Source organism: Lemur catta, chromosome 25, assembly GCF_020740605.2.
Source record: "Lemur catta isolate mLemCat1 chromosome 25, mLemCat1.pri, whole genome shotgun sequence".
NCBI classification, from domain to species: Eukaryota; Metazoa; Chordata; class Mammalia; order Primates; family Lemuridae; genus Lemur; species Lemur catta.
Window position 1 is genome coordinate 9,861,227 of NC_059152.1, and position 25,591 is coordinate 9,886,817.

General features: G+C 40.3%; 1 non-coding gene and 1 pseudogene across 1 annotated transcript; both read left to right on the forward strand.

The window, feature by feature from the left end:
• Window positions 1-24,801, forward strand: part of LOC123627474 — a 29,768-nt pseudogene extending 4,967 nt beyond the window's left edge.
• Window positions 2,765-2,871, forward strand: LOC123627615. Its single transcript, XR_006731381.1, has one exon. It is a non-coding gene; the product is annotated as a U6 spliceosomal RNA (small nuclear RNA).
• Window positions 24,802-25,591: the final 790 nt, after the last annotated feature.

Genomic DNA, 25,591 nt, shown 5'->3' on the forward strand with positions numbered 1-25,591 from the left:
AGTACTTGAGAAAGAAAACTTACTTAAAAGATCTTTGTGAATAAAACTATAAAACCTTATGGAAAATTAAAAGATTTGAATGAGTAGAGAAGATGGATAGCTATATTATGTTTCTAGATAAGAAAACAAATATTACATAAAATGTCTATTTGCTATCCCTAAGTTAATTTAGATATTTAATTCAGTCTTTAGAAAAATCTCAGAATGATTTTTTTAATTTGGCAAAATGTTTCCAAAGTATATATGAAAGAATAGGTATACTAGAACACATTTTTAAAATTCTCAGAGGGATATTTAATGAAAAAATATAATAGGGTAGATTAGCATTATCAGATATTAAAAATGTATGGCAAAGCAACTACAGGTAAAAGTGTAGCTCTGGGGCAAAACCAGACAAATATATCCCCAGTACCAAATAGCTAATCCAGAAATAGACTCCAATATATTTAAGTATTTAATGTAGTACAAGGGGAATACAAAAAATATTCAGGGAGGAAAATATTCACTAATTAATGCGGGACTAAGTACTTTTGGTGGAATAAAAAAATAAAAATAGATATTCATCTCAATCTGTACACAAGAACAGATTCCAGAGTACCTAAAGAAATTATGGTCTTGAACAAGCTAGAGTAAGAGGGACTAAAAATGGACAAAATATATGAAACAACAGTTTTAAGACAGCTGGCAACGAAGTTACTGGTGATCATAGAGAGACATGAATTGAATGAGATGAGCCCTCCAAGTGTCCCAGTGGACTGCCTTGGGAGAGTTTACAGGCCACAGTCCACACTGGGAGAGCCCAGGCAGAGCACCCTGGCCTCTCTGAGTTGAAGAAATGGAGCTCGGAGTATAGGGAGCACAAGGTGGCTAGAGTCTGCACCGCAAAGAGAGGGAGTTCTGGAGACTGCAAAGGGCCCCTCTTGAGCGGTCAGCAGAGTACTGCTCAGGACTTCCTTATGAGGAAACTACCTAAAGCTGCGGAAACAACCATCTTTAGAAAAGATCAGAAGAAACAATGCTTGAATTCACACAGGGTTGGGAATACAGCCTGTTCTACCAGTGCGGTTGAAAATCTCATGATTGACAGGGTTGGGCAGAGTGCATAGAGGTCTTGCCTCAGAAGTCAGGAACGATTGGCTCTAGATTGAGCACTGCTGTGGTCCCACCTAACACATCTCAAAAGCAAGACTTGAAAGATAACAACTGTTTTCAAGTTACCTAACCACATTCCAGAACAAAGCTCAAGAATATCTATAGGATAAACAAAAATATCCAATATCTAACAAGGTAAATTTCACAATGTCTAGCATCCAATAAAAAATTACAAAGCATACCAAAAAGGTAAGAAAATATAACACACAATCAGGAGACATATCAATTGAAACTAACCCAGAATTGACATAGATATTAGAATTAGCAAGGCAACAAACAATTATAATTATATTCCATATGTTTAGAAAGTTAAATACAGACATGGAAAATTTTTTTTAAAGGACCTACATTGGCCGGGCGCGGTGGCTCACACCTGTAATCCTACCCCTCTGGGAGGCTGAGGCGGGTGGATCGCTCGAGGTCAGGAGTTCGAGACCAGCCTGAGCGAGACCCCGTCTTTACTAAAAATAGAAATAAATTATCTGGACAACTAAAAATATATAGAGAAAAAAAAATGAGGCGGGCATGGTGGCGCATGCCTGTAGTCCCAGCTACTCGGGAGGCTGAGGCAGGAGGATCACTTGAGCCCAGGAGTTTGAGGTTGCTGTGAGCTGGGCTGACGCCACAGCACTCACTTTAGCCCGGGCAACAGAGTGAGACTCTGTCTCAAAATAAATAAATAAATAAATAAATTTAAAAGATAAGCAACAGAGGAAAAAACAAATATACAAGATAAAAGGATAGCATTATACATGTATGTAATACATATCCCATAATAATCATTAGAAAAACACTAAGATTTCAATCAATAAACAGCCAAACACCATAACTAAATAAATAGATTCACACACAACAAATCCAATTATTAAATTTATGGGAAAATGTTCAACTCTGTTAGAAAGAATATTGTAAAAAATAATCTGTAGATTAGAATAATACACCTTATACCTACTAAATTAACAATTTTTTTTTTTTTTTTTTTTGAGACAGAGTCTCACTTTGTTGCCCAGGCTAGAGTGAGTGCCCTGGCGTCAGCCTAGCTCACAGCAACCTCAAACTCCTGGGCTTAAGCGATCCTACTGCCTCAGCCTCCCGAGTAGCTGGGACTACAGGCATGCGCCACCATGCCCGGCTAATTTTTTTTCTATATATATTTTTAGTTGTCCAGATAATTTATATTTCTATTTTTAGTAGAGACGAGGTCTCGCTCAGGCTGGTCTCGAACTCCTGACCTTGAGCGATCCACCCGCCTCGGCCTCGCAGAGTGCTAGCATTACAGGCGTGAGCCACCACGCCCGGCCAACAATTTTTTTTTTTAATGCAGGCAGTCCCTAGGTTACGGATGACCTGATGTATGGCGTTCCATATTTATGAACGGGCTCCCAGGGCTCCCTATGAGGATAATTTATAATTAAGTAATTAAATTAATAATTTGGGAACTAGTTTCTTCTGTGCATGTAAAGAACTCCGCATGGCATAAGTGGTTCATGGACGCAGCATCTTTCCACTAGCGGCTAGTCTCCTACACAGAGAAGCAGCTGATAGAAACACAAGAACACAAAGAGTCAGAAGATTCAGAGCCAAGAAAAGTTAAAGACAAAAGAATTAGCTGGTGCTTGCTTCGGCAGCACGTGCACTAGAATTGAAACAATAAGGAGAAGATAAGAATGGCCCCAGCACAAGGATAACACACAAATCTGTGAAGCGTTCCATATTTTTTTTATAAAACAAAAAAATTAGCTGAAGCCTTTCATTTCACTGAAGCAAGATTTGCTAAGCTTGAGGAGCAAGATCCTAACATTGAGTGGTTTACAAAAGTTTACTGTGCAGTTAGTGAGAACATCAGCTGCTACAGGTCAGTTATGATGGGGAAAAAAAAAGGCTGTGCAAACAACCCTAGGTACATTTCTCTAGAAACTGACATCAGTGGTGAGCTCCCCTCCTCCTGCAACAGAATCAGACCCTGATTCTCCAGCACCCACCCCATCCTCTCCAACACCATCTCCATCATCATCTTCCAACTAATGTCAGCTACCTTTTTGCCTCAAAAGTGCCCCTTCCAGTAAGCAAGACAGTGATGCAACATTAGGTAAGTGTTAACCTTTAAGATTCTTTGAAATTTCTCCTAACTCCTTTCTAAACTTTTTGTATAAACTTTTTTATTTGAATTAAAAGAGCATAATGATTTCTGTAACTTATTATTACAGTAGAGGAGAGCTATTATTATTACAGTAGTACACTGTATTGTTATTATTAATACCATATATGAGCCACTATATTATTATTGGTACCATATATGCACTGTTCATCAGGAATCCGAGTTACATACAAATCCAACCTAAAGATGTTCTCAGGAATGTATCTTGTCCATAACCTGGGGACTGCCTGTAATAAAGTTTTGTAAAGTCATGTTATTTATTATTTAATAATAATTTAATATATAGTAATATTACCTAAAGTAATATTTATTCCTGGCAAAGGCATATTTTAATTCATATTTTCATGCATTACCAATGATATTATAAAGTAGCGTCATGCTTTCAGAAACAACTTGGAAACATACATCAGGAACTCAAAATATGTTCATACCCATTAACTCACTAATTCCATTTCTGGACGTCTTTAACCATCCAGCATTCCACAGCTATAAACAGACTGTTATCACTTTATTGTGTGGGATGGTGGATTTTGAAAAATATAGTTATATATAGTTAAGTGTAAAAACAATTAATACAAGTATGTATTTAAATACAAACTTTTAAAAACTATGGTTTGATAGTTTTCAACAAAAATAATCAAAGACCTTTTTCTAATTTATCTATTCATACCAACGATTTTTACAAGATGTCATTTTCCATTTTAAATCAGTCTCTAATATTTAAACTTTATAGTTAACATTTTCCCCATAAATGACTCCATATAAGTAACTTACTAGAGACAATATGTTAACCACTACCTAAATACCAATGCACATGTTGGGTTATGCTAGTTTAAAGACTTTTGTTGAGAAAATGGGAACAAGGAGCATACTTTGAAGAAGACGTTCAGTTCTGGGTCTCAGGTTTATAACCAGAAGGAGTAATGGAATGAATTTACTCCTTTAAATATACTTATAAAGACATTGGGAAATTTTTCATTACGCATCTTAGAGGATCTTTCTGCAAAAGTCATTGTACATGTAAACATTTTAATCTACAAGTGCAGTTGCAGACATTAAAGAATTTAAGGCTTTAAATGAAAGGGGAAAGTATGTAAGAGTAATGCATATAATATATAAGGCAGTTGTTATTTTCTACTGTCAGAAAGATAAAGGGGGGATCCATCCCATTAAAAAGTCCAAAATTGGACAGGTCAAAACTATTTGAACATTTTGAGGGTTGGGTGAGCACTATCAAAGCGAGTCCTATTATACTTTACACGTCATTAGTTTTGTGTTTTCATTGAATGTGCTTTTAGACGTTTCAAAAGGTCTTAGACTCTTTAGGGAACCATGGCTATTGTGCAAGCTGCATAGCAAAGAAGACTATAAAAATTACAGTGAAATCTTTCTCATACCTTGTTCTTCCATTAATAAGGAGTTTGGGATCACTGTGTCCATTGACGTTTTCCCAGAGACATGATTTGTTAGTAGTTTGCATAATTTTTAAGTGTAGCTTATTCGACCGAGCAATACTTTGCAGAAATGTATGCCAAGATCACCCCTGAAATGAGTCTTTGAGTAATTTCAGATTCATCACTATGTCATTCAATTCAATTCAATTAACATCAGCTACACCCCTAACATGCCGGGCACTTTGATAAATGATGGAAAGATTACCAAAACACAGGGCCTGTGGTCAGCCTCAGCAGAGTCTGGCACAGAAAGCAGCCACGTAACATACCCCACACCAATCTGTTTAACCCTCAGGATAATAGAGATTGAGGTCACAGAGGGGCCAACCTTCTCTGGGAGTTCATCTTCCCAGAGAAGGTGACATTTGAACTTCACCTTGAAAGGTTGACTAGAAACAAACAGGGGGTGATGATATGCCAGGGGACAAATCATTCCAGGTAGTGTATCGACTTGCAAAAGTCACAGAGACACGAAGCAGAGCGTTCGAGGAACTGCCAGTCTGGTTAGACTAGACTGAGTGTGCTAGAAGGAAAAATCGAGGAAGCGGTTGGAGCAGGAGATGGAGGTCAGCTATGGAAGATGTTCTAAGTTGGAGGTGGTTGACTTTGGCCGAGGAGTGGCAATCAAACCAGAGGAGTGAAGGCTGGTGACAGAGACACCACTAAGGTGGTGGCTGCAATAGTTTAGTCCCAGGGTTATGTTAAACATTTTAATAGGCCAGGCGCGGTGGCTCACACCTGTAATCCCAGCACTCTGGGAGGCCGAGGCGAGAGGATTGTTTGAGCTCAGGAGTTCGAGACCAGCCTGAGCAAGAACAAGACCCCGTCTCTACTAAAAATAGAAAGAAATTATATGGACAGCTAAAAAAAAAAAATATATATATAGAAAAATTAAGCGGGCATGGTGGCACATGCCTGTAGTCCCAGCTACTCGGGAGGCTGAGGCAGGAGGATCGCTTGAGCCCAGGAGTTTGAGGTTGCTGTGAGCTAGGCTGATGCCATGGCACTCTAGCCTGGGCAATAGAGTGAGACTCTGTCTCAAAAAAAAAAAATAAATAAATAAACATTTTAATAAATTTCCCTACAGATGCCATTTAAAAATGATTTCCTCCATTCTTATAAATTAAATAAATTAAAAGCTTTAACTGTTTCTAAACTGCACAAGGATTTTAAGAAATAAAAAGAACAACCAGAAAGGAAGGCATTACACAAAAGCTAATGGTAACTATGAAGTTGGCCTTTACGGAGCTCTTAGGGGCAGCTTGCTAGTGTCTTAAATCTAGGCGAAGGCTTCCAAACTGCCACTCAAAAGACACTTTAAGTCTAAATGGAAGAACTGAGTGCTCCAGCCAGAAGGGCACATCAATCAAACTAACCTTCCCCTGGTAGGGAAGATTTTCCATTGCTCTGTCATAATCTTTTTTTTCCTCTTAGGGCTAACTGAAAGTTTGATTAGCATTAGCATAATATCTACATCTCCAATATTTAGCCAGAAAGAAGACATTAGTTGAGATGGCTTCAGCAGTACAATTATTATCATTCGTTATTGAGTCCCTGCCAAATGTTAGATCTTGCAAAGCCAGATCTTTTTGTATAAAATATGAAGCTTTGTCCTTGCTTTATAATATGTAGTGTTGAAGCATTAAATATTTTTAGACTTCTGATTTTTGTTTTTGGTGTTATGCTTTCTCTCTTTTAGTTGAAATTTCTGGGAATAGCAACATTTTTCTGCTATCACTTCAGATGAGATTGATAGGTCCCATTGTCTACATATCTTCTACCTAGATGCCCCACCTTTTCTGGAACTCTCAGTGGAAACTCTCAGTGCACAATGTATAATAGCTTTGCAGGTGGGTCAGGAAGGGCCCAGAAAAGTCCCTTAGGATGCCAGGCATTTATGTTTTTAGGTGAAGCAATTATGTTTTCCACAGCTCTACAGAGTTGGAGCATTTTAGAATTCAAAATGTCCTTAGAGATCATGCAATCCAACTCTTCATTTTATAGGTTTCAATATAATTCCATTTTCGCCAATCAAATTGCCAGAGTATAAAAAAGATTTATGATAGTCAATGTTGGTAAAGGTGTAAAAAGGGAGGATTTTCATATCCCATTGGGGAAAAACATCAAGGCATACATTTTTGGAGGGCAGTTTGGCACTACCTATACAAATTTAAGATACATGTGTTAGGGTCTATCTTAGTTGGTTGATAAAGGAAAAAAAATAAAATAAAATAAATACATGTAGCCTTTGACTTAGCAATTCCACTTTTAGAAAGCTATCCTGAATAATCCTAATACATATGCATGAGGATATATATACAGATGTGCCTGTTGCAGGATTTTTAGATGGTGAAAATTCAGGGTCAATCTAAATGTCCATCAGTAATGCGAATTGTTAAATAAATTAAAGTACTCTGTGCTGTGAAATATAAGACTGCAATAGGAAAGACTGTCCATGAGTAGAAAAAGCAAGTTATAGGACAATATATAGAGTTTGATCCCATTTTAACAAAAATATTCAAATGCTTATAGAGAAATGCATAGAGTGATATCTAACAAATTTGTAACAGAGGTTACATCATGAGGTAGACTTAGAGTGAGGCAAAGTACATTTTACACACTTTACATTTTACATACTTAAATATTGCTTAAAACTTTTATCATGTGTATTACATTTGTTTTGCTTTGTTTTGTTTTTTTCAGGAAGAAAAATCTTAGCTGTAGATAAGTGGAATAACTTGCTGAACTCACTCGGATGGTTAGTGACAAAGATAGGATTAACTCTCAGGTTTTCTAATTCCAGTTCGGTGCTTTTTCTATTTAACCAAGGTCTTGAGATATCTTTACCTGAACCTCTGGCTTCCTGCAGATCTAGCCAGATTTTGTATTTCTTGATAAATAAATGGATGCTTTTATCAAAGCAAATAAATTTCTAAGCCTCTTGATCAACAGTAAATTTCTAAGCCTCTTGATCAGAGTATTGACCAAATCTTGATCAATTCTCAAGATTTTTTTCTATATATAACAATCATCAAAGAAATATTCATTTATGGTTACTATATTCATATGACCAATTCTGACCACTTCCCTAATCAGTAATCCACAAAGACCAGATTGAAATTAAACCTTGAATATTATTCCCTAGCTGGACAGAAGACCCAGACTTTTCCAACAGAGCACACAAGTCTATTTGCAAACTACAGAGGAATGTGCTATCATGTTTCCTCACCTGTTCTTAGAATATCTTCTGAGTCTTACTCAACTATAGTTGTTATTTTTAGCTGCATTTTGGAATCCATGATGGGTAGCACCACTGCTCTCCATTAAATTAAACATATAAATTTTTGGTTTACCTTAAAATCTGTAACAGTATTAACTTTCCCCACAAATTTATTTTTCAAGTTTAATTCCTGTGATCCCAAAATTCAAAGTGTAGAGTTATAATTTTCACACTTTAGGAATGGCCATAATTATGGGGATGATTTTTTCCCCTAGTTAATAAATGAGGGGAAACATCTGAAAGCAATTCAAAGGCAGACTTTAAAAATAATGTGTTTAAAAGAATGTTTAATTATGTGGGAATATGTCACAACACCATGCTCAACAAAAAGAGACACAAAAAATGTGTATCCCAAATTATCCCTCTTCAGCAAACATATGTATTTTGTGTACAACCATATATGCATAGGATAAGGTCTTGAAAGAAATGGATGTGAATATTAACAGGAACTCTGGAAGATGGGACTCTGATTTCTATTTTCTCCTCTCTACTGTATGTGTTTTCTTAAATGTTTACAAACATTTTCTTAAATATTAGTAAAAAAAAGAATGTTTATTTCTTACATCAGGAAAAAAAGACTTAAAAAAAAGGTCTAGAAGCCAATATAATCTAAAACAATACTTCCGGAACATCTTTCTCTGGGAATGATAGTCAATTTTAGGCATTCCTAGAAGAGAATGACATAATCCCATATTGATTGGTGTCTCCATTTGCAGTGGAGAAGGGCACTGAAGTTTAACTTTGTAAAAGGAAAATCTGACTTCAGTAATAAAGAGAGACATGAAGGAGACCAAAAGCAAGCAGAGAGAAAAAGGAGGTGTGTAGACTGACTGCTGATTTGCCAGGGTACAGCTCAGATTTCAGATGTAGAATGTACAAAGCCAGGGCGACTTCCAAGCAGGGACTTGATGGAAGGTGGAGAAAAGGACAGGTGTTACAGGATGAAAGGGAAATGAAAACATTCCCCTGGGCACAGGAAAGGAACAACACAACTGGACTGTCTCTCCTGACCCCTAACCCTCAGCGAGGACTTGGCACAGTTTCCAGCATGTGGCAGCCTCTCCATTTTCTCTGGGTGGTAAATGCAGGTAGGTGTGGCAGGTGTCTGAACCTAGAAGAGATTGAAACTGAAGCCACAGTTATAGGAGAAACTGGACGAGCTGAAATACACCAGTGAAGTCTTGCTGGTATCAATGTCTTGGTGGAGAGCTTGTTACTCAGCTGAGACCAGAAGAGTCTGGAATTGAAAGCACTTTCTTGGGTCCCTGACACATTTTGGGAGCAAAGAGTAGAGTAAAACAGGGGGAAACTGAACTAATCAGCATAAAATATTAGAATCGTGGAAGGAAAAAGAAAAGACCAATTCTCTAATCAGTTATTTGTTATTTTATTTCTTAGGGATCAGGAAACTGGTGAGTAGGAGGTAGAAGGGTCTTGGCTAAACTGTTACAGAGAAACGTTAGTATCTATTATTTGATGGGCTGCTGACTTGCCAAATCATCTTGTAAAATTTTCTTAGCCCATTTCTGTGTTTCAATAGTCCCCTCTGTAAAATAGAATTCAAATCATACTTGCCACATTATCCTTAAAAATAATACTATGAGCATTGAAGTGCAATGCTGAAATAAAAACTAACACACATATCACATGTTACTTCTTAGTATTCTTGGAGGGAAAAAATCTCATACCCACTCACCCCTGGTGATTAAAAGTTCATTTTAGCTAAAGAAAAAAAAAATAGCAAGGATTTGTTTATAGTAAATTCCTGATATTACAAGGTCCCTTATTTGGCCCCTTATTTTTCTTTCTCCTTCAGTCTATAAAATGAGTTAAATGCTCATTACCAGCCCCTACTGTGGTAGAATAAAATAGGAGTGTAATGGTAACTCCATCAGTTTTTATATTTACTGGTACCCATTTCAAAAGTCATATTGGGAAAGGGAGTTGAGACTATATATTAAAACAAGAAATATTAAATTACCTGTGAATTTCACTTGTCTAAACCATCCTTAACCAACAACCATGCCATTGGCCACCCTTCCCCCCAGACCCTTGTGGTGCAATAGTTGACAGCATTGAGTAGGTTGGAGGTGGATTTGGTTCCTTAGAAGTAGAGTCCAGGTTTGGGGGATTTTGTTTTTGTTTGGTTTATAATAGTGCATATAAAATAGTACTGTTTGCATATTCCCACAGAATATCTTCATATTAGTTTAACACCTTCTGAAATTTATGTGTTTGCTCAAAACATTTATTAAGAACTTAATATGTCCAAGGGAGTTATGCTAGGGGCTAGAAGCACAGAGATAAATAACACAGTCCCCAACCTTACATAGTTCACACTCTAAAATAATAGTGAGAAAAAGCTTCTAAAGCTTATTCCTTTAATACGTAAGTGGTACATTTTTTTATACTTTTTTGATAAGGCTAAGTTAAAGAAATAAATATAAAAAACCATCCATTATCTTTACCACCTAGAGATAACCATACTTTTATACACATATGTGTGCATATATTTTAAAGGAATTATATTTAAAATATCTATTGTTCTGTAGACTGCTTTTTTCCCCCAGGAACATTTTTCCATGCTAAAAAATCTCTGTGAATATCTACAAAATTGATATGATCATTTATAGGTATCATAATTTATTAAAATACTTTCCAAACACTTAGGCTATGGAAAACAGTCAAATACACACACACACACACACACACACACACACACACACACACACACACACACACACACGGGGATGCTGGAAATGTGGCATCCAAGTGAGACTAATTTCTAACTTCACTGTCTATGCTTCACCTAAACCAGCCAGCTTCAGCTAGGTAGAAGTAGAGCCTTTGCTCTGTGGGAATTTTAGTGGTCTCTGTTTGCCAGGGAAGAGCATGAAGTTCAATAACATCAGAGACCATACAGCAGAGGATCCTGGGTAGAACCACACCCTCCTCCAGTAAGTTGACTTTGAATGCCTGAGAGTGTCTAGTCTTCCTGGCCCAAAGATGCTAAGAAGAAATTGTGACAGATGGACTCTAAGGTGGTCCCCACAACCTCTGTGCTGATTTTCATGCATTTATCTGATCCCTTCCTTTTGAGTGTATGTGAGACTATGACTTGCCTCTAACCAATAGAATATGGCAAAGGTAACAGGATGTATGGGATCATGTGTATATGATTATGTTACACAAGCATGTAATGCCCATCTTGCAAAGAGTCTTTCTCCCCTGCTGCCCTTGAGGAAACAAGCTACTGTTAAGAAGATGCCCCTGGCAAAGGACTGAGGGCAGCCTCCAGTAGCCTTTAGCCTCCAGCTAGCAAGACACTGTGACCCTCAGTCCAACAGCCCACAAACGACTGAATGCTGCCAACAACCACATGAGCTTGGAAGCAGATCCCTCTTCACTCAAGCTTCAGATGAACCTGCACAACAGCTGACATATTGATTGCAGTTTTATGAGACCCTGAAGCAGAGCACCCAGCTAAGCTGTACCTGGACTCCTGATCCACAGAAATCCTGAGATAATAAATATGTGTTGTTTTAAGTCAGAAAGCTTGTGGTAATATTGTTACACAGCAATAGATAACTATAACAGATTTCAGTACCAGAAGTGGGATGTTTCTATAATACCTAAAAATGAGGAGGGGGTGGCTTTGCAAACAGACAGTGAGGTGGGGGGAAGTATTTTGAGGGGAATGTTAGGGAAAACCTACATTGCATGTACAAATCTCAACTTGGAGGATGCTGCAAGCGAGGGCTCAAAAGGAGGTAACTGGAAAGTGGAGGAAGTGCCGGGGTCCTTGTTAGAAAGTGGCAGAAAATTGTTGCTGGGAGCTACATGGAAAGCAGAGCATCCAAGTGATGAACTTGGTTATTTAGCTGAGGAGATTTCCAATTGAAATGTTGAAGGTGCTGCATGGCTGCTTCTTGCTGCTTATAGCAAAATGTGAGAGGAGAAGGACAAACCGAGGGAAGAATGATTAAACAAAATGGACCCATGACTTCATGATTTTGAAAATTCTCCGCCTTTCCAGATGGCAAAGATGTGAAAGAAATGGCTTCTGAGCACTGTCAGGAATGTGAGAGAAAAGCTGAGGGTGTTACTGTATAGTCTTTTGTTAAAACCTCAGAAAGATCAGAGGATCAGAGTAGCATTCAGTCACACAAATGGGTTTTAAGAGATTAAGTATGTGCCTCACAGACTTCTCGACCAAAACAGAGAGTCTCTGGGAAGCTTAAGAGTGCTGTCCTTGGCCGGGTGCGGTGGCTCACGCCTGTAATCCTAGCACTCTGGGAGGCCGAGGCGGGTGGATCGCTCGAGGTCAGGAGTTCGAGACCAGCCTGAGCAAGAGTGAGACCCCGTCTCTACTAAAAATAGAAACAAATTATCTGGCCAACTAAAAATACATACAGAAAAAAAATTAGCCGGGCATGGTGGCGCATGCCTGTAGTCCCAGCTACTCAGGAGGCTGAGGCAGGAGGATCGCTTAAGCCCAGGAGTTTGAGGTTGCTGTGAGCTAGGCTGACGCCACAGCACTCACTCTAGCCCAGGCAACAAAGTGAGACTCTGTCTCAAAAAAAAAAAAAAAGAAAAAGGAGTGCTGTCCTTTAGCCCTCTCCGCAGGGGCCTAAGGTGGAGATCTCAACAAGGTCTCTTACATGGCTTTGTCTGACAGGGTGGAACCCAGGAACATTCACAGGAAACCCACAAAGTATTTGAGAAAAGTATTTCTGCAAAACACTGTCAGCTTCAACTGAAAAGGACAAAGATACAAGATGAAAGGAGGATGTCAGACCCCCCAGATTCTACTCGCAGGAAGCAGACCAGTAAAACTATTCGGTTGCAAACACATGCTACCTTTTAGGAAAAAGGAATGACTCCGAGGGCAGAGCCAAGAATCCAAAGGGCCGAACCAAGAGTTACAAAGAACTATTCTCAGGCCTTGAAACCTAATCAAGGAACTGCCAATATTTGCCTAACTGGATTTCAGAATTTCTATGGCCAAGTGACTCCTTTATATCTTCTAGTTCTCCTCTTTTTTTTTTTTTTTTGAGACAGAGTCTCGCTCTGTTGCCCAGTTAGAGTGAGTGTCCTGGCTTCAGCCTAGCTCACAGCAACCTCAAGCTCCTGGGCTTAAGTGATCCTACTGCCTCAGCCTCCCGAGTAGCTGGGACTACAGGCATGCGCCACCATGCCCGGCTAATTTTTTCTATATGTATTTTTAGTTGGCCAGATAATTTCTTTCTATTTTTAGTAGAGACGGGGTCTCGCTCTTGCTCAGGCTGGTCTCGAACTCGTGACCTCGAGCAATCCACCCGCCTCGGCCTCCCAGAGTGCTAGGATTACAGGCGTGAGCCACCACGCACGGCCTAGTTCTCCTCTTTTCTTTAGTGAGAATGTTTATAGCTATTATAATATGCCAGAGTAAGCTTAGCACAACTACTGATGCATGCTGAATGACGGATGGCTATTCACAAAAGCAGGATGAAGTATGGCAACTGTAGCTTTAATTCTAGATAGGTAAAGCTGAAAATTCGCTGTAGACTTATAGCCACTTGTAGGCTATCTGCATGCACACAGATGGGTTTTTTTGGTTTGTTTTTTGCTTGATAACAAAGTTAGCTAATTTTACATATATGAACTGGTATGATTTTTTGGATCTCAAATTTCTTTCCCCCCAGCCTCTTTAGTTTTACAGACTGACAGATAGAGAGGAACTACACCCAAAGAGCTTCATCCACACCTGGATCTCATTTGGATAAAATTCTGAATTTCAGCACATGCTGTAGTGGGATGAGACTCTTAGGAACCCTCGGAGGGGTGAATGGATTTTCATGTGGGAGAGGTATGAATGACTGGGAGCCAGAGGGCCAACTGTGGCAGCCTGACTCTAAAAATGACCCCATAATCCCTGCCTCCTGGTATCGATGCCTTTGTGTAATCCCCTCCCTTGAGTGTGGGTGGGAACTCTGACTTGATTTTAATCCACAGAACACAGCCATGGTGACGGGATATATGTGATTACATTATATAAACTCGGAACATCGGTCTTTCTAGGAGACTCTCCTTTGCTGACTTGAGGAAGACCGCTATGGCAAGGAACTAAAAGAAGCCTCCAGCTAACAGCCGTCAAGTGATCGAGACCCTTAGTCCAACAGTACACAAAGAAGTGAATGCTGCCAACAACCACAGGAGCTTGGAAGTAGATCCTTCCCCAGTCGAGCCTCAGATGAGCCCACAGCCCAGGTAATACCTGGATTGCAGTTTTGTGAGACCCTAAAGCAGAGGACCCCACCTAGCTGTGTCTGGGCTCCTGAACCTCAGGAACCGTGAAATATAATAATAAACTTGTGTTGTTTTAAGCCACTAAGTTTCTGATAATATTGTTAGATAGCAAAAGATAACTAATATAAAGCTCAGCAATGACTCAAGTCTTTACTGATCCTGTAGCAAGGAAAGTAAGAAGAAACAGAACAGAAAGATTTTGTGATCCTCAGTGGAACTGTTAACCTACTTGCTTCTGCATCGCCAGCCTGTAGGAGTAGAGACACTACACGAAATGTACCGTCAACTTGGGTAATCCAGTGTCAGACCAGAGCCCCAATGAGCCAACAAAGAAAGATACATCTTATTTAAGGAGAACTACTAGCCAAAAAGAAGAATGTAACTAGATGTATATAACATACTAGATGCATGTTCTAACTTACAGAACATACACCTAGCAGAATAGAGTTGCTGAAGAAGACGGACAACATCTGAATTTTTAAAAATAGTAAAAGAATTCTTGCTTTCAGTAATGATATAGTAGCTTGGTTGGGCTTATTCTCTTGCAGACAAAAATTATAAAATAGTAAAAAAAATATAAGGTACTAGAGAATGACCCAAAGCAGGCAGACGTTGGAGAGAAGTTGACCCCTGATTAATGAGCTTTGTACCAGGAAGATCTCTTAATGTGATCTCAGCCCTTTTTCTCATTTATTAATTCTCTGCGGGAAGGCAGCTGACCTCTGCAGAACCTCTGGGTCTGGAGTTTATTAATTCCCTCCCACGTCCTGGCCTTTCCCTGAATCTTCTTTTCTCTGTGGACCCAAGATCTCAACGCTACTGCCTTATCTGTCAAATCCCCGGTCTGGCAGTGTGGCCTCTAGCCCTGCCCTCTCCATGGTTATTTTTTCTATTCTTTTTTGGTTTAATGGTAATTTTATTTTTCTAACAGCTTTATGGCGATATCATTCACATATAAACATTATATATAAGTGGCCACATGCAGTGGCTCTCACCTATAATCCCAGCACTCTGGGAGGCCAAGATGGGAGGATCCCTTGAGGCCAGGAGTTCGAGACCAGCCTAGGCAACATAGTGAGACCCTGTCTCTACAAAAAATAAAAAAAACTAGCCAGCCGTGGTGGCGTGAACCTGTAGCCCCAGCTACTCAGGAGGCTGAGGCAGGAAGATCGCTTGAACCTAGGATTTTGAGGTTACAGTGAGCTGTGATTATGCCATTGCATTCTAGCCTGGGCAACAGAGCAAGACCTTGTCTCTAAAAAAAAAGTAAATTATATATATTTAAGGTGTACAACTTGATATTTTGACATTGTGGCATGTTGTTCTTAACTTTCAAATTACAACCAACTTCCTTATCTACATGTAAGGCAAATTTGGCTTTTGAACACCATTATCCCGACTTAGTATACATCATATTGAAGGTCAGTGACTATGAGGCTCTACCTCTTTTGTATCTATTTGACCTCTTCTCCCATTTCTCTCTGCTTTAATCCCTCAAATCCAGCCACACTTGCCTCTTGGCTTCTCAGTGTTTTTGTAACATGCTAGACACACTTTCACTGCAGGGCCTTTGAACTTGGTTCCCTCTGCCTTAGATGCTATCATCATAGCTATCTCCTTTTTTTTAAGGTCTTTGCTCAAATATCACATTTTTGGTGAGCTCTTACCTGGAAATCCCTCTAAAACTACTAACAACCCACTACCACTGTCCTAACACTCCTGCCTCCCTTCCCTGAGCACTCATTACCCAACATGCTAAATGTCTTATTTTTTTAGCCTGTTTGCTGTGTGTCTCTCCATCTAAAATATAAGTGCCATGTGTACATAGATTGGTGTCTGCTTTTTTTAATTACCTTTTCAGTGTTTGGACTAGTGACTGACACATATCAGGCACCTGATAATAATTATTTGTTGAATTTTCTTAATTTCTCAATTTGGCATAAGGGTTCCATTTTCCCACAGTATAATTTCTTCCATGGATTGGTAAGCGTGTACCAAATTGCAGAGGTGTCTTGGTGGTTCACAATCATGGTTTTAATGTTCCAGTTCCCTTTGGCTGGAAGAGGCACTTGATCCTAGGTGACTAAGACAGGAAGAAATAGAACATCTAGGATTCCCCCTGATATACAAAGTCATGGGTTCCAAAAGTTCATTTATAAGTCAATTGTTTGGACATCCTGAACTTATTTTCAGAACACGATTGGGCACAGCTAGTTAACTGCAGGGAAGCCTGAGAATACTGGAAGGTGCCAGAACCTGGAACCAGATCTGCCCGCTGGGACAGGGCTGGTTCTGGAAGGACAGGAACAGGTGCACTGAACTCTGAGGTTGTTCAGTGCAGCCGCAGCCAGTAGGGGACATTGTCCTGAAGGCAAGATTATAGGCAGCAGTTAGAGAGGGCCCAGGGGAAATAAGGCAACCCTATTGGGAAGAAGAGTTTAGCAACTGGCAATCTAGGAGTAGTGATACTTAGGAGATAAGCTCACCAAAAACACCATTAAGATAGTGCAAAGGCAAGCCACAAAACAGAAAATATTTGCAATTTGTATACCTCACAAATGGCTCACATCCAGAATATTTAAGGAACTGCTTCAAATAAAAAAGAGAAGATAGACAATCCAGTAGAAAAATGGGCAAAAGACTTGAACAGTCACTTTTAAAAAGACAATATCTGAGTATCTAATAAACACACAAGGATGTTCTCCCCATCATTTGTAACCAGTCAAACAGAAATGTGTGCACATGTACACAAAAGGGCCTGCCCAAGAATAGCCACAGCAGCATTATCTGTAATAGCTTATTACAGATGTTTATCAACAGAAGAATGGATGCATACATTGTAGAATAGTCATGCAATGGAAAACTATTCAGCAATGAGAATAAACAAACTCTTTATTCAACAATATGACTGAATCTTACAAGCATAATGTTAGACAGTAGATGCTGGGTACAAAAGAATACGTATCACATGATTCTATCTAGGTAAAGTTCAAAAACAGAAAATAATCTAGAATGAAGGAAATAATTTGTGCCGCAGGGATAAGCAGTTACTGGGATGGGGCATGAGGCTTTCTGGGGTGATAGGAATGTTCTGTTTCTTGATTTGGATGGTAAGTACACAGGTATGTTCATTTTCTGAAAAATCATCAAACTGTACATTATACTTTTCTGTATGCATAGTATACTTCAATAGAATATGTGTTTAATTAAAAAAAAAAGGCAAGAAGACATAGGGCCAGCAGTAAGGAGCATCTCAGCATTCAGCAGGACCCGAACTCCAGACAGGGGGTCAGGAATAGCAGCTGCTTCAGGTAAGAGTCATGCAGGGGGACCGGCAAGAGTCATGCAGTACCACAACCCAGGGAGAGGGGAGTAGAGTCCGGAGTTATATTAATACACACAGGTTTTAGCCCAGGCAGCCTGAGCTTGGATTCTCACTCTCCCATTTGCTACTTTGGACCACTTTAACTAACCTCTCTGGATCTCAGTTTTCTTATTTGCAAAACAGAGATAATACAAAACTCTCAAGGTTTGCTTGGTATGCAGAACGAGTTTAATAAATACTAGCTTTTAATAACAGCAGCTGTTTTACTTCAGCAGGAGCAACAGAGAGATTATTAAATTTTTGAGCATTATATTTACTGTTAGTTTTGTTATACTAGCAATTAATGTCTGTTAAAAAGAAGCTTCTGGAATCCTGTACTGATTTCCAGAATTCTGGGGAAAAGAAAAGTTCTAGAAGGGTATTCCTGGGCATCCTCTATTAAAAGAGTCCTGCTCACATGTATATGGTTCATTTGTCTATGTATCACCTACTTAATGAACAGTGCTATGGCCACCACTCTGAGACATTCAGGTGTGTAAATATAATTTATATGTGAACACGTAGAATGACTCTTTACATATATGTCCTTGCCACCAGTTTATAATCCTTTTTAGGGCAGGTTCAATGTCTGTTTTATTTTTGTGTCTCTGTCTGGTTTTAGTCCAGAACCTTGATCGTAGTGAGGACCAAATGCATGTTTGTTGGCTGGCGTCTGGTCTGCTGGGCATGAATATTCAAGATGCGCACAGAGGCAATGGGGTTGCACAAGTTTTGCTAAAATGTATCATTCTTGAAATGCATAAATGCCGTTCTCTTCCACAGCACATTTCTGACATCAAATACTGATGAAGTCTACAAGCTCTATTTTTTTTTTTCTCTGTGACAAGGAGGCTGTGAGATGAGACACTTTGGGCAGAGAATGACATACGACTTCATGACATTCCCTGCCCACGATGTCGTCTTAAGCACTTAGCCCTGGTCCCTTCAGCTTATATAGTACTGGCTGTGAGCATCATCTGAGGTTACAGTGTCATCCTGGTGTCTCACGTCATCACTTTCCATTCCCTCCGGCGTCTGGAGTCCCGTTTTAGCCGTGGGAATCACGTGGCATGGCATGTCTATAGCGTCACTCGTAGAGATACCGTTACCGGTTTGCCTGTACTGTCCGGCGACCCTTCTCCAACACCAAGTATCACATGCTGTGCTTGTGATTGAGAATAAGAGGAGCTAAGCGGAGGGCTTTACCTGCAGCAAATGTTTCCAGCAGAAACTGTGAGCAGGGCACTTTCTCTGTGTTCAGTGACAAGTTTATAATATCCATGTAGCTATAACCCACATCACATTTTCCCTAGAGTAAGTGATAATAGAATAAAAATTCACCCTCTGAATATCAAGAGGTCCAAGTATCCTGCAAATCCTCCTGCAATTTCACCCAGGTTGCCATCCAAGCAGTGGAGGCAGGGATTTTTTGGAAACCTGTTTTTCTACCGAGGAACGGCGCTTTAGGACAATCATTTCCATTTTATTGCTATTCGGTTCCAGACCCATACATGTAAAGAGGGAAGTACAGAAATAGAATCATTGCACAGAAAGCAGTGGAACAAAATACCTTTTAAGAGCTACATGGACTTTACGGAATTTCCTCTCTAAATCGTTGGAATCATCAAAAATAGGTCGTGGCTACCTTTTTTTGGTCCTGGAAAATTCTAGGTCTTGTACCCCTCCTAACCCCTCCGATAGGTAGGAGCGCTTAGGGAAGGGGTCCCTTCCAGAGCAGCTGCCCAGGAATTTGTGAGCTTACATTTGCCAGTCGGTTGCCAGGTTTCTGGAGTGTTAGAATAGTAAACAGTTGTTTCTCAGAAACAGAGATAGGGTTATCCACAACCTCACATGCTAAATTTAAATTTAATAAAGCTCTTTCCTAACCACCAAGATCAGTGATTTTCAACCAGGGGGGGAGTGAGGAGAGATTCATCTCCAGGGGCTTGGGGAAAAGAGCAGCCATGTGGAGTTTCATTCTGTATCCCACCTCCAAATCCCAACATCCCATCGGAGAATCGCTGGCACAGAGCTTGGAAACTGACAGAGACCCCTCTAGCTTTTTCTGCGGGTTGCCCACAATGTTCCTGACATTTGCAAAAGGAACCTATGAGGCTCTCAGGGAAGATCACACAGGGAGATGTCACGAAGTCCTTGGCCACCCTCCCTGGTGTTGCCCTGTGAACTTTCTCACGGTTATAAGGGAGTAGCTAGAGAGACTGAAGAGTCTAATGAGAATGAGGTGGGTATAATTAAATGTTGACAACAGTTGACGGAGAGTCTTAGGTTTGATCCTTGGAGCTGCTGAAGATTTAGAGTGTGAATTTGGATGTCATCAGCCATGTCTTCCATAATCCCTGTAGAACAGGGGATGGCTGCACAGACCAATGGCAGTGAAGCCCGAAGGCGCCTGCGTCCCAGACACATCCTTCCACTCAATACCCTACTCTTAAACGCTGTGATTTTGGGAGGGAGGCTCCCTTCTTGTCAAAGAGGGAAGGCACAGACATCGTTTGTTTGAGCCATGACTGAAAAGCACCTTTGACCTTTGAAATCAAAATGTGTCTAAGAAAACCAAAACAAGCCTATGTTTTAAAAAATCACTGGTAGTTTTCTGTTTGATAAGCCATGAAGAACTGCACATAACTATGGGGAAGATGGTTTCTTAATTCTGAGACGAACTCTTGAATTGGCTATTTAGTTATGCAAGTAAAAGACAGAGCTCCAAATGGGAAGTGGAGACCAAGATGGCAGACTCTCCTGGATGGCTCCCCAGCAAGTGGCTGCGTCTGCACTGCAGTGTTTCTCAAGGTGGTCCTGAGCCCTTTCAGGTGGCCTGTGAGGTCAGAACTATTTTTATAATAATACTAAGACATGATCTGCCTTTGCCACTCTCATCCTCTCATGAGTGTGCCGTCAAATTTTCCTGACGCTACCTGATACGTGATAATAAAACAGATGGCAGGCGCAGACAGGGGAGTCCAGCCGTCTTCATAAACACAGTTAATAAAGAGATGTGCAGAAATGTAAAACAATGCCACTGTGCCCACTAATCTTTTTTTTGAAAATAGAGTTATGTTTCATAAAAATACATTTTTTACGTTCAATTTAGGTTCACATGTAATGGGTTTGTTGTTATTTTCAAATGAGGTATATAATATTTTTTCAACTTCTCAGTTCTAATTTCAAATATGGTAAATATTAATAGATAAAACTCATGTAAATAAAAGCTCTTTATGGAGCCTCAATTTTTAACAGTATAAGGGGGTCCTGGGAAGAAAATGCTGAGAACAGCTATGACAGTGAATGTCAGAGGCAGATTGAAGTAGACAGAGCCTTGAGACCCCACCTGGCAGCCTGGAGGGGTCACCGTTTCTGTACAGTTACCTGTGCTTTGGCACCCCTGGAGGGAAGCCATAGAACCAGACAGCCATTCCCAATCCCCTTCTCCCTTGCCTGCCTCCTACCATAGAACAGATATTTACTTTCTTGGCCCACCTTACAGCCACATGTCTCAGTCCTCAGCAAGAAGACAAAAAAAGAAGTGGATGGGGATTGTTTCTAAGAAAGCTATTGCTTCCTTACAAAAGCTACAGGTGGGAGAAAAGAATATGCAGGCAACAGCCCTTCCCCTCCCTCTTGCCCTGAATGCCTGGAGCTGAGGCAGCCATAGGGCCACTGTGAGAGGCCAAGCGTATGGGACAGTAGAGTGGGAAAACTGGCTTAGACAGCACCATTGTGCAGCCTCTGTATGCTTTTTTCACATTAGAAAAATAAACGCTATTTGTCTAAGCTACTGTTATCTCAGCTTTCTGTCCTTAGCATCCCAAAACAAGGCTAATGAGTACAGTTACCTAAGAAGTTCCAAAGCCACGATGCTAACCTGCTCCATGTAGCACAGCAAAGAGTTGTCTACGCAGCTGGCGGAGTGCGGTGCTGCAGGTTTGGGTTGCCTTGAGAAAAATGTTTTATTGTGCATTTTTTTCTTAAGTATGCTTAGAGATTGCTCTGTGCCTAAAAAACCCAAACAACAACAGCAACAAAAATAACACACACCGTAAAATGTGTACTTATGGAATGTGTGTGTGTATTTGTGTTTTGTTTGAGAGCTGCTGACAAATTTGTGGTTGGGCTGGAGGTTGAGGGGTCTGTCCCAGGCTCAGGTATTAATTTTTGGGCACCAGAGACAAACTGTGGGGCAGAAGGAAAAGGGCCTGACCCTTCCCCGCACACCCAGCCAATTCCAGCACCCTGGGAGGGTGACCTTCACATGCAATGCTACCCATTTAGCCAAACAAGGAGTGGGTGGATGCGATCGTTCAATTCTGTTTGAGCCTCAGCTGCTTGTGCTGGAACTCATGACTCTGGCTCCAAACTCTGAGCTCTTTGTATCTGATTCTAACTTCTCTGGTTTGATGTTTTCCTCAGTGAATAGGATTTGGGGTTCCTTTGCTCTCTCCCCCATCTGCTGCCTCTCCCATCAGCTTAGATGGAAACTTCTGGCTCTTGGTCCTGGCCCTGGGCACCTTACAGCTCCCCATGGTTGCTGCCTTGTCAGGCCAGCCCCAGCCTACCTGTCAAGGGACAAGGAGGAAACGTGGGGACTTCTGATGAACCAGGGCAATCATCCTGAAGAAATGATGTGTGTGAAAATACAATGTGAACACAGAGGCATCCAATCATTAGTCATTATTACTACTGTCACAAGTTCTGACCTTTAGTCCTGGGGGTGGGACAGGATGGCTGGTGGCCCTCGTACCCCCAGGCCCTTTCACATTCCACTCACATTCTTCAGACTGTGGCACCTCCTTTTTTCCTGAAGCTTACCAAAGCTTTTACTCTGTTTCACCAGTACAAAATGTGTGTGTGTGAGTACAGAGAAGGCTGCCATATACCTGACGGGTGTGGGGTGTGCTGTGACGCACAATGTGACTTTCCCCCGACCCTGCGCTTCAGGCGTGAAGATTCTCCTGATGGTCAGAGACGACCTTCCAGACCCAGGACAGAAACCCTGCGTGGGGGAGTGGCAGAATGTATGGGATCTTTCTGAATCCTCTTTCAAACTATGTCTAATTACCTGGTTCTTTCTTTCAGATACAACCTGTATGTAAGAGGTGTTTGCTACCTCCCATTTATTTTCTAAAAAATCAGTTTCTGGATTTTATTCCTAGACATATCTGCATGTTAAGCAGCCAGGGGAGGCAGGCACAACACTGTGTCCCCGAGATTCCCTTCTCAGACCAGGGCAATTTAGACAATGAAGTCACAAATATGCTGTAATTAAGACCTACCCGCCTCTCTCGCTCTCTCTTGCTCTCTCCCCCTCCTCCACTGCTTCCCAGGAAGGGCAAAAAGATCTGTGCTGCAGTAGCATAGCCAAGAAGGGGCCGAGGGGCCCAGAGAGCCCACCTAGGTAGACAGTCTCACAGACTTTATCTTTGCTGATTCCAGGGAGGCATCTGGGGGAAGAGAGCTGCCCCTGGATGCTTCTACCTTCCCGTGGACCAGTGGGTGGATCCACTCAGCTCTCACTCTTGCTGTTTTTTTCGTGTCTACCCAATGGGGAGAAGGTAGGTCAGGATTAGGGTGTGGGAGTTCATGAAGCTGACTGGCTTACATAGGATACTGGCCTTAGCACCTCCACGGTCCAGCCCATAAAGAAATCGGGATGAGAAAGGGATGGCAGGGATCTACTGAATTTCAGACCTCACCCTACCAGCTTTGAGTGCCCTTTGGTGCCTTCCTAAATGCAAATCTGAGAATTATCTGGACCCTGGGTAGAACTGTCTTTCACACGTGACTTGGTATTGGTAAAAGGAGATCACTGGACAAAGAAAGAAAGATTAAACGGTTTCTTTTAGGTTAACATAAAAGAGACAGACTAAAAACTAATTCCCAAACCTAACAGAATGCTCTTTTATCTGCAAGGATTACCATCAGTAATGGGAATCATAGAACTAGAATACTTATTTTTTTTGTTTTGTTAAAGAAAGCAATGCAGAAGAGAAAGGAGGAGGAGGAGGAGGACAAAGAGGGGGAGGAAGGAGAGGAGGAGGGGGAGGAAGACAAAAACAAGAAGAATAAGAACAAGAAAAACAAGAACAAGAAGAAAAAAGGGGAAGAGGAAGCAACAGCAGCAGCAGAAATGATGAACCCAAAGTGCAGTAAAATTGTATCTTAAATGTAATTAGTAATATATAGCAATGCGTTACAAATATACAGTCATAATTAGTATGCATTTATAAATGTAATTTACTAGGTTATTTGTCATTTATGTTTATTAGAAAATATTTAACTTATAGGTATATAATTGTATGTATTAAATTAGTAATAGCTTTTCTGTATTTATGGAATTAGTAAAAATGCAATTATACAGAGATACCCCTTCAGTGTATTATTAGCATATATAAGAATGAGTAAGCATACTGAACATTTTCTCTTTCCATCTGCTTTCCATTATTTGATTAAATGAGCTTATGTAAACAGAGCACTTTGCACTGTGTCAGCACATAATATAATTCTCATAAACATTAGCTGTTATTCTTAGAATTAATCAATCAATATATATTTCCTGAATGGCTTGACTTCTATGTACAGTTCAGACTTGGAGGACAAAAAAAGCCCATTTCTAATCTACGAGGTTATTTATGATCTACCTCCTGCATTTAGAATGGGTCCTTCACTTCAGCGCCCTATCACCCTCCAGTCTCCACCATACTGGGTCCGATTCCCAGTGGCATTAGCGTGGGTCTTCAGGGCACTGTCCCAGCAAAGCAGTGGCCACCCGGGTGGCAGGATCCACTGTCCGGCAAAGGAAAAATGCCAGCTGTGGAACAAGGAGCGTGGGCCACACGACCACGGCAGGCACCAGAGGCACGTGGCGATTCTACACAGAACAGTCATCTGGGCTCAAAGTTGGCCCTGTTCCAGTATTGGTTATGGTTCTGCTGTTCATCGCTTCTGTATTTATGATGCACATTTGGGACAAGTACACTCGTTCATAGATTCAGTTACATCCATCTGTCATTTGAAGAAGGAGGAAAAAAACCAACATATCCTGGACCAAAACTATAGTGATTTTCTGTTCGTGAGAAAGAAATTTTCTGTAAGCTTACTGTTTTACAGGGGGCTTACAGGAATTGATTCTTAACAAGAATAAACTGATTTTGAGGAATCAGTTTTTTTATGGCGAATAAACTTTTTAATTCATTAAAAAAATAGAATTGGTACCTTCAGTGTTCTCCTAGCATTTTGCTAATGTAGTTTTCTGTACTTTTTGCATTCTATTTTGTTGCATGTGTATCATCTCCTCTTCTTGACTCTAAATTCCTTGAGGTCCAGCCTATAGCACCATTACCTGCCATTTGCACATAGAAATTGCTCAATACGCGTTGTTTGAATGGAACATTTTGATTTACTGAGGCAACCTTTGTCGATGCCTTTTGATATGTTGTTTTCACACAAAACTTACAGAATCCTAGAAGAATATATTTATCAGATTAAATGTTTTCTTCTGATATTTATTTATAAGGCAAAGATGTACAAGTACAGGACTTTCATTTATAGTTGAAAGCGTAAATGTTGACAAAAGGATAAGTGAGATCAAGACTGAATTAAGTTAAATAAGCTTTGGTACAGCTATACTATGTTAATAGAATACTATGCAGCAAGAAAAAGAATGCAGTATATCTATATGTTCTCGGATACAAAGACCTCTGAGACATACTGTTAAGCAACTCCCCTTCTAACCTGCCCTATTTTTAACAGAATTATAATCTTCTACTAACACAGGCTCATCACTTGTCTCTTCTCACATAAATAAGTCATGAAGTCCTTTCCACTTCAAGATCTGCCATCTTAATATCTTAATTCCAACCTACAACAATGCATGTTGA